Source organism: Engystomops pustulosus, chromosome 4 (assembly GCF_040894005.1).
Source record: "Engystomops pustulosus chromosome 4, aEngPut4.maternal, whole genome shotgun sequence".
Classification (NCBI taxonomy): Eukaryota; Metazoa; Chordata; class Amphibia; order Anura; family Leptodactylidae; genus Engystomops; species Engystomops pustulosus.
The window spans coordinates 211,288,266-211,302,193 of NC_092414.1; the positions used below are offsets into that span (position 1 = coordinate 211,288,266).

The 13,928-nt window shown below is 47.0% G+C and overlaps 9 non-coding genes across 9 annotated transcripts; all 9 read left to right on the plus strand.

The window, feature by feature from the left end:
* The first annotated feature begins 4,146 nt into the window (after window positions 1-4,146).
* Window positions 4,147-4,220, plus strand: TRNAI-AAU (transfer RNA isoleucine (anticodon AAU)). The gene has a single exon. It is a non-coding gene; the product is annotated as a tRNA-Ile (tRNA).
* Window positions 4,221-5,631: 1,411 nt separating this feature from the next.
* On the plus strand, window positions 5,632-5,705 carry TRNAI-AAU (transfer RNA isoleucine (anticodon AAU)). Its single transcript has one exon. It is a non-coding gene; the product is annotated as a tRNA-Ile (tRNA).
* A 1,412-nt stretch (window positions 5,706-7,117) lies between these two features.
* TRNAI-AAU (transfer RNA isoleucine (anticodon AAU)) lies at window positions 7,118-7,191 on the plus strand. The gene has a single exon. It is a non-coding gene; the product is annotated as a tRNA-Ile (tRNA).
* A 669-nt stretch (window positions 7,192-7,860) lies between these two features.
* On the plus strand, window positions 7,861-7,934 carry TRNAI-AAU (transfer RNA isoleucine (anticodon AAU)). The gene has a single exon. It is a non-coding gene; the product is annotated as a tRNA-Ile (tRNA).
* Window positions 7,935-9,345: 1,411 nt separating this feature from the next.
* TRNAI-AAU (transfer RNA isoleucine (anticodon AAU)) lies at window positions 9,346-9,419 on the plus strand. The gene has a single exon. It is a non-coding gene; the product is annotated as a tRNA-Ile (tRNA).
* Window positions 9,420-10,831: 1,412 nt separating this feature from the next.
* TRNAI-AAU (transfer RNA isoleucine (anticodon AAU)) lies at window positions 10,832-10,905 on the plus strand. Its single transcript has one exon. It is a non-coding gene; the product is annotated as a tRNA-Ile (tRNA).
* Window positions 10,906-11,574: 669 nt separating this feature from the next.
* TRNAI-AAU (transfer RNA isoleucine (anticodon AAU)) lies at window positions 11,575-11,648 on the plus strand. The gene has a single exon. It is a non-coding gene; the product is annotated as a tRNA-Ile (tRNA).
* Window positions 11,649-12,317: 669 nt separating this feature from the next.
* Window positions 12,318-12,391, plus strand: TRNAI-AAU (transfer RNA isoleucine (anticodon AAU)). The gene has a single exon. It is a non-coding gene; the product is annotated as a tRNA-Ile (tRNA).
* Window positions 12,392-13,803: 1,412 nt separating this feature from the next.
* Window positions 13,804-13,877, plus strand: TRNAI-AAU (transfer RNA isoleucine (anticodon AAU)). The gene has a single exon. It is a non-coding gene; the product is annotated as a tRNA-Ile (tRNA).
* The last annotated feature ends 51 nt before the right edge of the window (window positions 13,878-13,928 follow it).

The window sequence follows — 13,928 nt, forward strand, 5'->3', positions numbered from 1 at the left end:
TTGATGCGGTTCCTGGAGAAGGTGGGTGAATGCCCTGTACTGGCCCTAGGGGACTTCAACTCTGTTATGTCAGAGAAGAAGGACCGAGTGGGGAAAAGAAACTGTGCAGATACATTTGCTAGAGATACCCCCTTCGCCAGGTTCTGTCATGAAATAGGCTTATCGGATGTGTGGAGGTCTTTAAATGGGGATGCGCCAGCCTTCTCATGTTACAGTCGCTCCTGCAAGTCATTTTCCAGGATAGATCTAGCGTTGGCCAACGACTGTGCTGTTGGTTGGGTACGGAAAATCCGATATGATAACCGGTCCGTTTCTGATCATTCCCCACTGGTTCTTGAGTTGATTCCCTCAATCAAGCCCGCTCCTAGGTTTTGGAAATTGAATGCACATTGGTTGTCTTTATTGACAGTCGAAGATAAAATTAAGAAAGAATTGTGTAGCTTTATTTCTGCTAATAGGACCTCGGACAATGTGGGCTTGATCTGGGATGCGCTGAAATCCTTCCTTAGAGGGATAATAAACTCAGAAATTATATTTCTTCGGAAACAATGGGCCAGACAAGAGCGGAGCCTAAAAGACGAAGCAAAAAGAAGAGAAAGGGAATATCAGGCTAATAACTCGCAAGACTCACTCGATAAGTTTAATAAAGCGCAAGAGGAGTATAATAAATACATTGCCAATAAGGCCGTCCAGAAGTTATTCTTCCTCGATCAGAAATCACACTGTGAAAGTGGTTTTCCATCAAAAGGGCTTCTATATAAAGTTAAAAAACAACAGGAAGTAAATAGGATAGACAGGATCAAAAACTCCTTCGGCGAAGTTACTGGTAACGCTCAGGAGATTAGAGCCACCTTTCTCCAGTTTTTCCAAAAAATCTACTCCTCTGATTTGGAGGCGTCTGTAGAGGAGATATGCAATTATCTAGATAATATCCAATTTCCTAGATTACGGACAGAAAAAGCAGATGGATTAGCCATACCAATTTCCATTTCGGAACTCGAGGAAGCTTTGGCTTCCTCGAGACGCAACTCCGCACCGGGGCTGGACGGCCTGCCCTTAGAAATCTATTATAGATTTAGTTCTATTCTTCTCCCCCTGCTAGTCGAGATCTGGGAAACAGCACAGCGAGTGGGGAGTTTACCTGAATCCTGGTATGAGGCATGTATAGTCTTGTTACCCAAAAAAAATAAAGACCCTCTGGAGGCAGAGTCCTATCGGCCGATATCAATTCTTAACACCGACGCCAAATTGTTGGCTAAGGTGCTCTCGATTAGATTAAAAGAATGTGCGTCAATACTTATACACGAAGATCAATGTGGTTTTGTGGCAGGCCGACAGGGTAAAACCAACATAAGACGGTTGTTTTCGAGCCTTCAGTTGGGACAGGGGGGGTCTCGCTCCATCCTGTCATTGGATGCGTCTAAGGCCTTTGACAGGGTGGAGTGGGACTTCCTCTGGGAGGCTTTGTCTAGATTTGGTTTGGGTGCCAGATTTGTGGAATGGATAAAGCTTTTCTATCATGCCCCTAGGGTTAATATCAGAGTAAATGGAGAATACTCCCCTTTTTTTACACTCTCGAGGGGCACCAGGCAGGGCTGCCCCTTGTCTCCCTTATTATTTGCTTTTTTCATAGAACCTTTAGCAATAAAACTTAGAGCGGATAGGGAGATCGGGGGCGGAGGATTAGCTGGATCAATGGATAAGATTATGCTATACGCTGATGATGTTTTGCTCTGTCTAAAAGATTCTAATATATCGGTCCCTAGAGCTCTGAAGGTGATCCAGGAGTTCGGAAGGTTTTCGGGCTTCCAGATCAATACCCACAAGTCTATCCTGGTCCCAATTGATTATGACCCTCACCCTAGCTTAACGCTAATGGATTTACAGATTTCCTCGTCATGCGAATATCTGGGTTTAAAGATTACACCAAATGTGGCGGATTATATTTCGATGAATCTGGCCCCACTATTAGCAAAATTGAAAAACAAAGTTAACACATGGAATACGCTACCTCTTAATCGAGCAGAGAGAATCGTTCTTACTAAGACTATCTTGCTCCCCCAACTGTTATATGTAGTATGTAACTCTCCCTGTTGGCTTGGTAAGAAATGGTTTGGCTTGATTCGAGCGCTTTTAAATAAATTACTGTGGGGGAGGAAGAGGGTTCGTATTAAACAGGAAACACTTATGGTTAACAAGGAGAGGGGTGGTTTGTCGCTCCCCTCTTTGTACCATTATTTTTTGGCATCACAACTACAATCTATCTTGGAAAATGAAAACGCCAGTTTACTGCAGGTGATTAATGCCCGGGTAGGGTGGAGATTTGACTGTATGCTCACCTTATTGGAATCTGGACAACTCAAAGGTCATAGTATTAAAAAATTCCCAGTGGCTGTGTTGATGGGGAATACCTGGAGAGATTTCAAGAAGCTATATGGGATTAAGGGGGGATTTAAATTTACCCCATTATGGGGCAATCTCAATTTGGTAGAACTAAATAAAATGGAAGATGTCGGATTCTGGAGAAGAAAGGGGATCTATTGTTTGGAACACTTGGGGGAACAGGGGGGGTTACCCTCTTTTCAGGTGTGGTGTAGGAAGGGACTTTTAGAGGAGAAAGATTATTTTAGGTATAGTCAATTAGCACATGCAGTTAGTAAAGAATTAGATCACGAAAAGCTCACGATACACGAAGGGGGTAACTGTTTGGAAATTATAGGGTCAGACCCCTCACTTTTGAAAATGTCTAGGATCTATCGTCTGATTAGATCTGACATTGATCAGAACTTTAGTCACATAAGTCAAGTAAAATGGATAAAGCAAGTTGGTCTTATTACACCGGCACAATGGAGAGATATTTATAAGAATGTGGTTAGATCCACTATTAACTTAAATCACAGATGCACTCAACTTAATATTTTATATAGAATTTACCTTTCACCATTATTGATGTTTAAAATGGGGTTAAGTGAAACCTCTAATTGTAAGAGGTGTAAAAGTGGTTGTGCCGACATCTTACATGTTTTATGGGACTGCCCAAATATTGGCCTATACTGGGAGGAAGTTTTTAGGAAAATAGAGAGTCAGATCCAGTGCTCCTTGCCACGTTCGCCTACTTTGGGGATACTGGGCCTGCTCTCAATTCCGGTGAATTCGAAAGCAAAAAGGGATTTAGCGCTGAAGCTTTTTTTCCTGGCTAGACTAATATTAATGAGGCATTGGAAAGAGGATAAAGCTCCAGTGGTGAAGGAATGGAGGATCCTGGTGGAACGAACCAAAAAGTATGAATGTGGATATGAGAAACGCTATGGGAATGGTAGAAGATTGAAATTGATTTGGGACCAGTGGAATAATGAATAGAGGGTCTCTGTAGTTCCAGAGGGCCCATTGGATGGGTATCCAGGGACAAATTAGTTAAATTGTTCTTTTGAATGACATTCCCTTCACATCTCCAGCAAGGGCAGAGGGTGGGGGGGGGTTCGGGTGGGTCAATGGTTTCTGTTAATGTTTATGCTATTGAGTCGGGCATATCTGCTTTGCCGACGCACCCCTTATATATAATATATAAAAAAAAAAAAAAAAAAAAAAAAAAAAAGAAAAGGGTATTGATTATCATCCATTAGTGTTACCACTTTGTGTTGTATGTATATTTATTGTATCACATGTTTAATATGCACAACTGAATGTTAACTATTCATATAATCTGTAATACTGTAATTTTTGAAAAAAAAAAAAAAAAAAAAAAAAAAAGAATTAGGTCGGACCTGTCGGCCCTTTTATCCAGCTAGACAGTCATTTAAGAAGGCCCAGAAAGTGTTGTTAGATTTGCCAAAATACATGACCAGTGAGCTGAGTTGGTTAGAGCATTCTGCTAATCATGCCAAAGCCTCTGGTTCGAGCCCTGTAGTCACCTGGCTCTAATCTTCCCAAGTAGCTTAGAGTGCGATGCTAATTACATTAAGGTCGCAGCCTCAACCCCTGTGTGAGCCAGGCTCTTTTTTTCTGAAGACCCACTGCTATCTTTTGGACAGGTTGCACAGCCCTTTCTTTTCAATTGTGGGCAAACGAACCTTTAATCCCTTTTATTCGGTAGACATTCGGGCGGGTAGGGCCGGAAAGCATCAGAAGACCGAGCACATCACATATGGCCGGTTAGCTCAGTTGGTTAGAGCGTGGTGCTAATAACGCCAAGGTCGCGGGTTCGATCCCCGTACGGGCCAGTTCCTCCGCTTTTGGTGAGCTTTAGTAGGAGGACTGTTAAGCCCTTCTACCGGGTACAAAGTCATACGGGATGGGGCAGAAAGCGTCAGATGAATGGCCACAGCCCACGGCCGGTCAGGGGCCAGATTCTTGAATTTTGGTGAGCTCTCTGTTATATAGTGGACAGGTTGCAAAACTCTTTCATTTCCGGCGAGCTCAGTTGGTTAGAGCATTATGCTAATAATGCCAAAGTCTCCAGTTCCATCTGTGTAGTTGCCTGGCTTTTCTCATCAGAATTAGGTCGGACCTGTCGGCCCTTTTATCCAGCTAGACAGTCATTTAAGAAGGCCCAGAAAGTGTTGTTAGATTTGCCAAAATACATGACCAGTGAGCTGAGTTGGTTAGAGCATTCTGCTAATCATGCCAAAGCCTCTGGTTCGAGCCCTGTAGTCACCTGGCTCTAATCTTCCCAAGTAGCTTAGAGTGCGATGCTAATTACATTAAGGTCGCAGCCTCAACCCCTGTGTGAGCCAGGCTCTTTTTTTCTGAAGACCCACTGCTATCTTTTGGACAGGTTGCACAGCCCTTTCTTTTCAATTGTGGGCAAACGGACCTTTAATCCCTTTTATTCGGTAGACATTCGGGCGGGTAGGGCCGGAAAGCATCAGAAGACCGAGCACATCACATATGGCCGGTTAGCTCAGTTGGTTAGAGCGTGGTGCTAATAACGCCAAGGTTGCGGGTTCGATCCCTGTACGGCCAGTTCCTCCGCTTTTGGTGAGCTTTAGTAGGAGGACTGTTAAGTCCTTCTACCGGGTACAAAGTCATACGGGATGGGCCAGAAAGCGTCAGATGAATGGCCACAGCCCACGGCCGGTCAGGGGTCAGATTCTTGAATTTTGGTGAGCTCTCTGTTATATAGTGGACAGGTTGCAAAACTCTTTCATTTCCGGCGAGCTCAGTTGGTTAGAGCATTATGCTAATAATGCCAAAGTCTCCAGTTCCATCTGTGTAGTTGCCTGGCTTTTCTCATCAGAATTAGGTCGGACCTGTCGGCCCTTTTATCCAGCTAGACAGTCATTTAAGAAGGCCCAGAAAGTGTTGTTAGATTTGCCAAAATACATGACCAGTGAGCTGAGTTGGTTAGAGCATTCTGCTAATCATGCCAAAGCCTCTGGTTCGAGCCCTGTAGTCACCTGGCTCTAATCTTCCCAAGTAGCTTAGAGTGCGATGCTAATTACATTAAGGTCGCAGCCTCAACCCCTGTGTGAGCCAGGCTCTTTTTTTCTGAAGACCCACTGCTATCTTTTGGACAGGTTGCACAGCCCTTTCTTTTTAATTGTGGGCAAACGGACCTTTAATCCCTTTTATTCGGTAGACATTCGGGCGGGTAGGGCCGGAAAGCATCAGAAGACCGAGCACATCACATATGGCCGGTTAGCTCAGTTGGTTAGAGCGTGGTGCTAATAACGCCAAGGTCGCGGGTTCGATCCCCGTACGGGCCAGTTCCTCTGCTTTTGGTGAGCTTTAGTAGGAGGACTGTTAAGCCCTTCTACCGGGTACAAAGTCATACGGGATGGGCCAGAAAGCGTCAGATGAATGGCCACAGCCCACGGCCGGTCAGGGGCCAGATTCTTGAATTTTGGTGAGCTCTCTGTTATATAGTGGACAGGTTGCAAAACTCTTTCATTTCCGGCGAGCTCAGTTGGTTAGAGCATTATGCTAATAATGCCAAAGTCTCCAGTTCCATCTGTGTAGTTGCCTGGCTTTTCTCATCAGAATTAGGTCGGACCTGTCGGCCCTTTTATCCAGCTAGACAGTCATTTAAGAAGGCCCAGAAAGTGTTGTTAGATTTGCCAAAATACATGACCAGTGAGCTGAGTTGGTTAGAGCATTCTGCTAATCATGCCAAAGCCTCTGGTTCGAGCCCTGTAGTCACCTGGCTCTAATCTTCCCAAGTAGCTTAGAGTGCGATGCTAATTACATTAAGGTCGCAGCCTCAACCCCTGTGTGAGCCAGGCTCTTTTTTTCTGAAGACCCACTGCTATCTTTTGGACAGGTTGCACAGCCCTTTCTTTTCAATTGTGGGCAAACGGACCTTTAATCCCTTTTATTCGGTAGACATTCGGGCGGGTAGGGCCGGAAAGCATCAGAAGACCGAGCACATCACATATGGCCGGTTAGCTCAGTTGGTTAGAGCGTGGTGCTAATAACGCCAAGGTTGCGGGTTCGATCCCCGTACAGGCCAGTTCCTCCGCTTTTGGTGAGCTTTAGTAGGAGGACTGTTAAGCCCTTCTACCGGGTACAAAGTCATACGGGATGGGCCAGAAAGCGTCAGATGAATGGCCACAGCCCACGGCCGGTCAGGGGCCAGATTCTTGAATTTTGGTGAGCTCTCTGTTATATAGTGGACAGGTTGCAAAACTCTTTCATTTCCGGCGAGCTCAGTTGGTTAGAGCATTATGCTAATAATGCCAAAGTCTCCAGTTCCATCTGTGTAGTTGCCTGGCTTTTCTCATCAGAATTAGGTCGGACCTGTCGGCCCTTTTATCCAGCTAGACAGTCATTTAAGAAGGCCCAGAAAGTGTTGTTAGATTTGCCAAAATACATGACCAGTGAGCTGAGTTGGTTAGAGCATTCTGCTAATCATGCCAAAGCCTCTGGTTCGAGCCCTGTAGTCACCTGGCTCTAATCTTCCCAAGTAGCTTAGAGTGCGATGCTAATTACATTAAGGTCGCAGCCTCAACCCCTGTGTGAGCCAGGCTCTTTTTTTCTGAAGACCCACTGCTATCTTTTGGACAGGTTGCACAGCCCTTTCTTTTCAATTGTGGGCAAACGAACCTTTAATCCCTTTTATTCGGTAGACATTCGGGCGGGTAGGGCCGGAAAGCATCAGAAGACCGAGCACATCACATATGGCCGGTTAGCTCAGTTGGTTAGAGCGTGGTGCTAATAACGCCAAGGTCGCGGGTTCGATCCCCGTACGGGCCAGTTCCTCCGCTTTTGGTGAGCTTTAGTAGGAGGACTGTTAAGCCCTTCTACCGGGTACAAAGTCATACGGGATGGGGCAGAAAGCGTCAGATGAATGGCCACAGCCCACGGCCGGTCAGGGGCCCGATTCTTGAATTTTGGTGAGCTCTCTGTTATATAGTGGACAGGTTGCAAACCTCTTTCATTTCCGGCGAGCTCAGTTGGTTAGAGCATTATGCTAATAATGCCAAAGTCTCCAGTTCCATCTGTGTAGTTGCCTGGCTTTTCTCATCAGAATTAGGTCGGACCTGTCGGCCCTTTTATCCAGCTAGACAGTCATTTAAGAAGGCCCAGAAAGTGTTGTTAGATTTGCCAAAATACATGACCAGTGAGCTGAGTTGGTTAGAGCATTCTGCTAATCATGCCAAAGCCTCTGGTTCGAGCCCTGTAGTCACCTGGCTCTAATCTTCCCAAGTAGCTTAGAGTGCGATGCTAATTACATTAAGGTCGCAGCCTCAACCCCTGTGTGAGCCAGGCTCTTTTTTTCTGAAGACCCACTGCTATCTTTTGGACAGGTTGCACAGCCCTTTCTTTTCAATTGTGGGCAAACGGACCTTTAATCCCTTTTATTCGGTAGACATTCGGGCGGGTAGGGCCGGAAAGCATCAGAAGACCGAGCACATCACATATGGCCGGTTAGCTCAGTTGGTTAGAGCGTGGTGCTAATAACGCCAAGGTCGCGGGTTCGATCCCCGTACGGGCCAGTTCCTCCGCTTTTGGTGAGCTTTAGTAGGAGGACTGTTAAGCCCTTCTACCGGGTACAAAGTCATAAGGGGTGGGCCAGAAAGCGTCAGATGAATGTCCACAGCCCACGGCCGGTCAGGGGCCAGATTCTTGAATTTTGGTGAGCTCTCTGTTATATAGTGGACAGGTTGCAAAACTCTTTCATTTCCGGCGAGCTCAGTTGGTTAGAGCATTATGCTAATAATGCCAAAGTCTCCAGTTCCATCTGTGTAGTTGCCTGGCTTTTCTCATCAGAATTAGGTCGGACCTGTCGGCCCTTTTATCCAGCTAGACAGTCATTTAAGAAGGCCCAGAAAGTGTTGTTAGATTTGCCAAAATACATGACCAGTGAGCTGAGTTGGTTAGAGCATTCTGCTAATCATGCCAAAGCCTCTGGTTCGAGCCCTGTAGTCACCTGGCTCTAATCTTCCCAAGTAGCTTAGAGTGCGATGCTAATTACATTAAGGTCGCAGCCTCAACCCCTGTGTGAGCCAGGCTCTTTTTTTCTGAAGACCCACTGCTATCTTTTGGACAGGTTGCACAGCCCTTTCTTTTCAATTGTGGGCAAACGGACCTTTAATCCCTTTTATTCGGTAGACATTCGGGCGGGTAGGGCCGGAAAGCATCAGAAGACCGAGCACATCACATATGGCCGGTTAGCTCAGTTGGTTAGAGCGTGGTGCTAATAACGCCAAGGTTGCGGGTTCGATCCCTGTACGGCCAGTTCCTCCGCTTTTGGTGAGCTTTAGTAGGAGGACTGTTAAGTCCTTCTACCGGGTACAAAGTCATACGGGATGGGCCAGAAAGCGTCAGATGAATGGCCACAGCCCACGGCCGGTCAGGGGTCAGATTCTTGAATTTTGGTGAGCTCTCTGTTATATAGTGGACAGGTTGCAAAACTCTTTCATTTCCGGCGAGCTCAGTTGGTTAGAGCATTATGCTAATAATGCCAAAGTCTCCAGTTCCATCTGTGTAGTTGCCTGGCTTTTCTCATCAGAATTAGGTCGGACCTGTCGGCCCTTTTATCCAGCTAGACAGTCATTTAAGAAGGCCCAGAAAGTGTTGTTAGATTTGCCAAAATACATGACCAGTGAGCTGAGTTGGTTAGAGCATTCTGCTAATCATGCCAAAGCCTCTGGTTCGAGCCCTGTAGTCACCTGGCTCTAATCTTCCCAAGTAGCTTAGAGTGCGATGCTAATTACATTAAGGTCGCAGCCTCAACCCCTGTGTGAGCCAGGCTCTTTTTTTCTGAAGACCCACTGCTATCTTTTGGACAGGTTGCACAGCCCTTTCTTTTCAATTGTGGGCAAACGAACCTTTAATCCCTTTTATTCGGTAGACATTCGGGCGGGTAGGGCCGGAAAGCATCAGAAGACCGAGCACATCACATATGGCCGGTTAGCTCAGTTGGTTAGAGCGTGGTGCTAATAACGCCAAGGTCGCGGGTTCGATCCCCGTACGGGCCAGTTCCTCTGCTTTTGGTGAGCTTTAGTAGGAGGACTGTTAAGCCCTTCTACCGGGTACAAAGTCATACGGGATGGGGCAGAAAGCGTCAGATGAATGGCCACAGCCCACGGCCGGTCAGGGGCCAGATTCTTGAATTTTGGTGAGCTCTCTGTTATATAGTGGACAGGTTGCAAAACTCTTTCATTTCCGGCGAGCTCAGTTGGTTAGAGCATTATGCTAATAATGCCAAAGTCTCCAGTTCCATCTGTGTAGTTGCCTGGCTTTTCTCATCAGAATTAGGTCGGACCTGTCGGCCCTTTTATCCAGCTAGACAGTCATTTAAGAAGGCCCAGAAAGTGTTGTTAGATTTGCCAAAATACATGACCAGTGAGCTGAGTTGGTTAGAGCATTCTGCTAATCATGCCAAAGCCTCTGGTTCGAGCCCTGTAGTCACCTGGCTCTAATCTTCCCAAGTAGCTTAGAGTGCGATGCTAATTACATTAAGGTCGCAGCCTCAACCCCTGTGTGAGCCAGGCTCTTTTTTTCTGAAGACCCACTGCTATCTTTTGGACAGGTTGCACAGCCCTTTCTTTTCAATTGTGGGCAAACGGACCTTTAATCCCTTTTATTCGGTAGACATTCGGGCGGGTAGGGCCGGAAAGCATCAGAAGACCGAGCACATCACATATGGCCGGTTAGCTCAGTTGGTTAGAGCGTGGTGCTAATAACGCCAAGGTTGCGGGTTCGATCCCCGTACAGGCCAGTTCCTCCGCTTTTGGTGAGCTTTAGTAGGAGGACTGTTAAGCCCTTCTACCGGGTACAAAGTCATACGGGATGGGCCAGAAAGCGTCAGATGAATGGCCACAGCCCACGGCCGGTCAGGGGCCAGATTCTTGAATTTTGGTGAGCTCTCTGTTATATAGTGGACAGGTTGCAAAACTCTTTCATTTCCGGCGAGCTCAGTTGGTTAGAGCATTATGCTAATAATGCCAAAGTCTCCAGTTCCATCTGTGTAGTTGCCTGGCTTTTCTCATCAGAATTAGGTCGGACCTGTCGGCCCTTTTATCCAGCTAGACAGTCATTTAAGAAGGCCCAGAAAGTGTTGTTAGATTTGCCAAAATACATGACCAGTGAGCTGAGTTGGTTAGAGCATTCTGCTAATCATGCCAAAGCCTCTGGTTCGAGCCCTGTAGTCACCTGGCTCTAATCTTCCCAAGTAGCTTAGAGTGCGATGCTAATTACATTAAGGTCGCAGCCTCAACCCCTGTGTGAGCCAGGCTCTTTTTTTCTGAAGACCCACTGCTATCTTTTGGACAGGTTGCACAGCCCTTTCTTTTCAATTGTGGGCAAACGAACCTTTAATCCCTTTTATTCGGTAGACATTCGGGCGGGTAGGGCCGGAAAGCATCAGAAGACCGAGCACATCACATATGGCCGGTTAGCTCAGTTGGTTAGAGCGTGGTGCTAATAACGCCAAGGTCGCGGGTTCGATCCCCGTACGGGCCAGTTCCTCCGCTTTTGGTGAGCTTTAGTAGGAGGACTGTTAAGCCCTTCTACCGGGTACAAAGTCATACGGGATGGGGCAGAAAGCGTCAGATGAATGGCCACAGCCCACGGCCGGTCAGGGGCCCGATTCTTGAATTTTGGTGAGCTCTCTGTTATATAGTGGACAGGTTGCAAACCTCTTTCATTTCCGGCGAGCTCAGTTGGTTAGAGCATTATGCTAATAATGCCAAAGTCTCCAGTTCCATCTGTGTAGTTGCCTGGCTTTTCTCATCAGAATTAGGTCGGACCTGTCGGCCCTTTTATCCAGCTAGACAGTCATTTAAGAAGGCCCAGAAAGTGTTGTTAGATTTGCCAAAATACATGACCAGTGAGCTGAGTTGGTTAGAGCATTCTGCTAATCATGCCAAAGCCTCTGGTTCGAGCCCTGTAGTCACCTGGCTCTAATCTTCCCAAGTAGCTTAGAGTGCGATGCTAATTACATTAAGGTCGCAGCCTCAACCCCTGTGTGAGCCAGGCTCTTTTTTTCTGAAGACCCACTGCTATCTTTTGGACAGGTTGCACAGCCCTTTCTTTTCAATTGTGGGCAAACGAACCTTTAATCCCTTTTATTCGGTAGACATTCGGGCGGGTAGGGCCGGAAAGCATCAGAAGACCGAGCACATCACATATGGCCGGTTAGCTCAGTTGGTTAGAGCGTGGTGCTAATAACGCCAAGGTCGCGGGTTCGATCCCCGTACGGGCCAGTTCCTCTGCTTTTGGTGAGCTTTAGTAGGAGGACTGTTAAGCCCTTCTACCGGGTACAAAGTCATACGGGATGGGGCAGAAAGCGTCAGATGAATGGCCACAGCCCACGGCCGGTCAGGGGCCAGATTCTTGAATTTTGGTGAGCTCTCTGTTATATAGTGGACAGGTTGCAAAACTCTTTCATTTCCGGCGAGCTCAGTTGGTTAGAGCATTATGCTAATAATGCCAAAGTCTCCAGTTCCATCTGTGTAGTTGCCTGGCTTTTCTCATCAGAATTAGGTCGGACCTGTCGGCCCTTTTATCTAGCTAGACAGTCATTTAAGAAGGCCCAGAAAGTGTTGTTAGATTTGCCAAAATACATGACCAGTGAGCTGAGTTGGTTAGAGCATTCTGCTAATCATGCCAAAGCCTCTGGTTCGAGCCCTGTAGTCACCTGGCTCTAATCTTCCCAAGTAGCTTAGAGTGCGATGCTAATTACATTAAGGTCGCAGCCTCAACCCCTGTGTGAGCCAGGCTCTTTTTTTCTGAAGACCCACTGCTATCTTTTGGACAGGTTGCACAGCCCTTTCTTTTCAATTGTGGGCAAACGAACCTTTAATCCCTTTTATTCGGTAGACATTCGGGCGGGTAGGGCCGGAAAGCATCAGAAGACCGAGCACATCACATATGGCCGGTTAGCTCAGTTGGTTAGAGCGTGGTGCTAATAACGCCAAGGTCGCGGGTTCGATCCCCGTACGGGCCAGTTCCTCTGCTTTTGGTGAGCTTTAGTAGGAGGACTGTTAAGCCCTTCTACCGGGTACAAAGTCATACGGGATGGGGCAGAAAGCGTCAGATGAATGGCCACAGCCCACGGCCGGTCAGGGGCCAGATTCTTGAATTTTGGTGAGCTCTCTGTTATATAGTGGACAGGTTGCAAAACTCTTTCATTTCCGGCGAGCTCAGTTGGTTAGAGCATTATGCTAATAATGCCAAAGTCTCCAGTTCCATCTGTGTAGTTGCCTGGCTTTTCTCATCAGAATTAGGTCGGACCTGTCGGCCCTTTTATCCAGCTAGACAGTCATTTAAGAAGGCCCAGAAAGTGTTGTTAGATTTGCCAAAATACATGACCAGTGAGCTGAGTTGGTTAGAGCATTCTGCTAATCATGCCAAAGCCTCTGGTTCGAGCCCTGTAGTCACCTGGCTCTAATCTTCCCAAGTAGCTTAGAGTGCGATGCTAATTACATTAAGGTCGCAGCCTCAACCCCTGTGTGAGCCAGGCTCTTTTTTTCTGAAGACCCACTGCTATCTTTTGGACAGGTTGCACAGCCCTTTCTTTTCAATTGTGGGCAAACGGACCTTTAATCCCTTTTATTCGGTAGACATTCGGGCGGGTAGGGCCGGAAAGCATCAGAAGACCGAGCACATCACATATGGCCGGTTAGCTCAGTTGGTTAGAGCGTGGTGCTAATAACGCCAAGGTTGCGGGTTCGATCCCCGTACAGGCCAGTTCCTCCGCTTTTGGTGAGCTTTAGTAGGAGGACTGTTAAGCCCTTCTACCGGGTACAAAGTCATACGGGATGGGCCAGAAAGCGTCAGATGAATGGCCACAGCCCACGGCCGGTCAGGGGCCAGATTCTTGAATTTTGGTGAGCTCTCTGTTATATAGTGGACAGGTTGCAAAACTCTTTCATTTCCGGCGAGCTCAGTTGGTTAGAGCATTATGCTAATAATGCCAAAGTCTCCAGTTCCATCTGTGTAGTTGCCTGGCTTTTCTCATCAGAATTAGGTCGGACCTGTCGGCCCTTTTATCCAGCTAGACAGTCATTTAAGAAGGCCCAGAAAGTGTTGTTAGATTTGCCAAAATACATGACCAGTGAGCTGAGTTGGTTAGAGCATTCTGCTAATCATGCCAAAGCCTCTGGTTCGAGCCCTGTAGTCACCTGGCTCTAATCTTCCCAAGTAGCTTAGAGTGCGATGCTAATTACATTAAGGTCGCAGCCTCAACCCCTGTGTGAGCCAGGCTCTTTTTTTCTGAAGACCCACTGCTATCTTTTGGACAGGTTGCACAGCCCTTTCTTTTCAATTGTGGGCAAACGAACCTTTAATCCCTTTTATTCGGTAGACATTCGGGCGGGTAGGGCCGGAAAGCATCAGAAGACCGAGCACATCACATATGGCCGGTTAGCTCAGTTGGTTAGAGCGTGGTGCTAATAACGCCAAGGTCGCGGGTTCGATCCCCGTACGGGCCAGTTCCTCCGCTTTTGGTGAGCTTTAGTAGGAGGACTGTTAAGCCCTTCTAC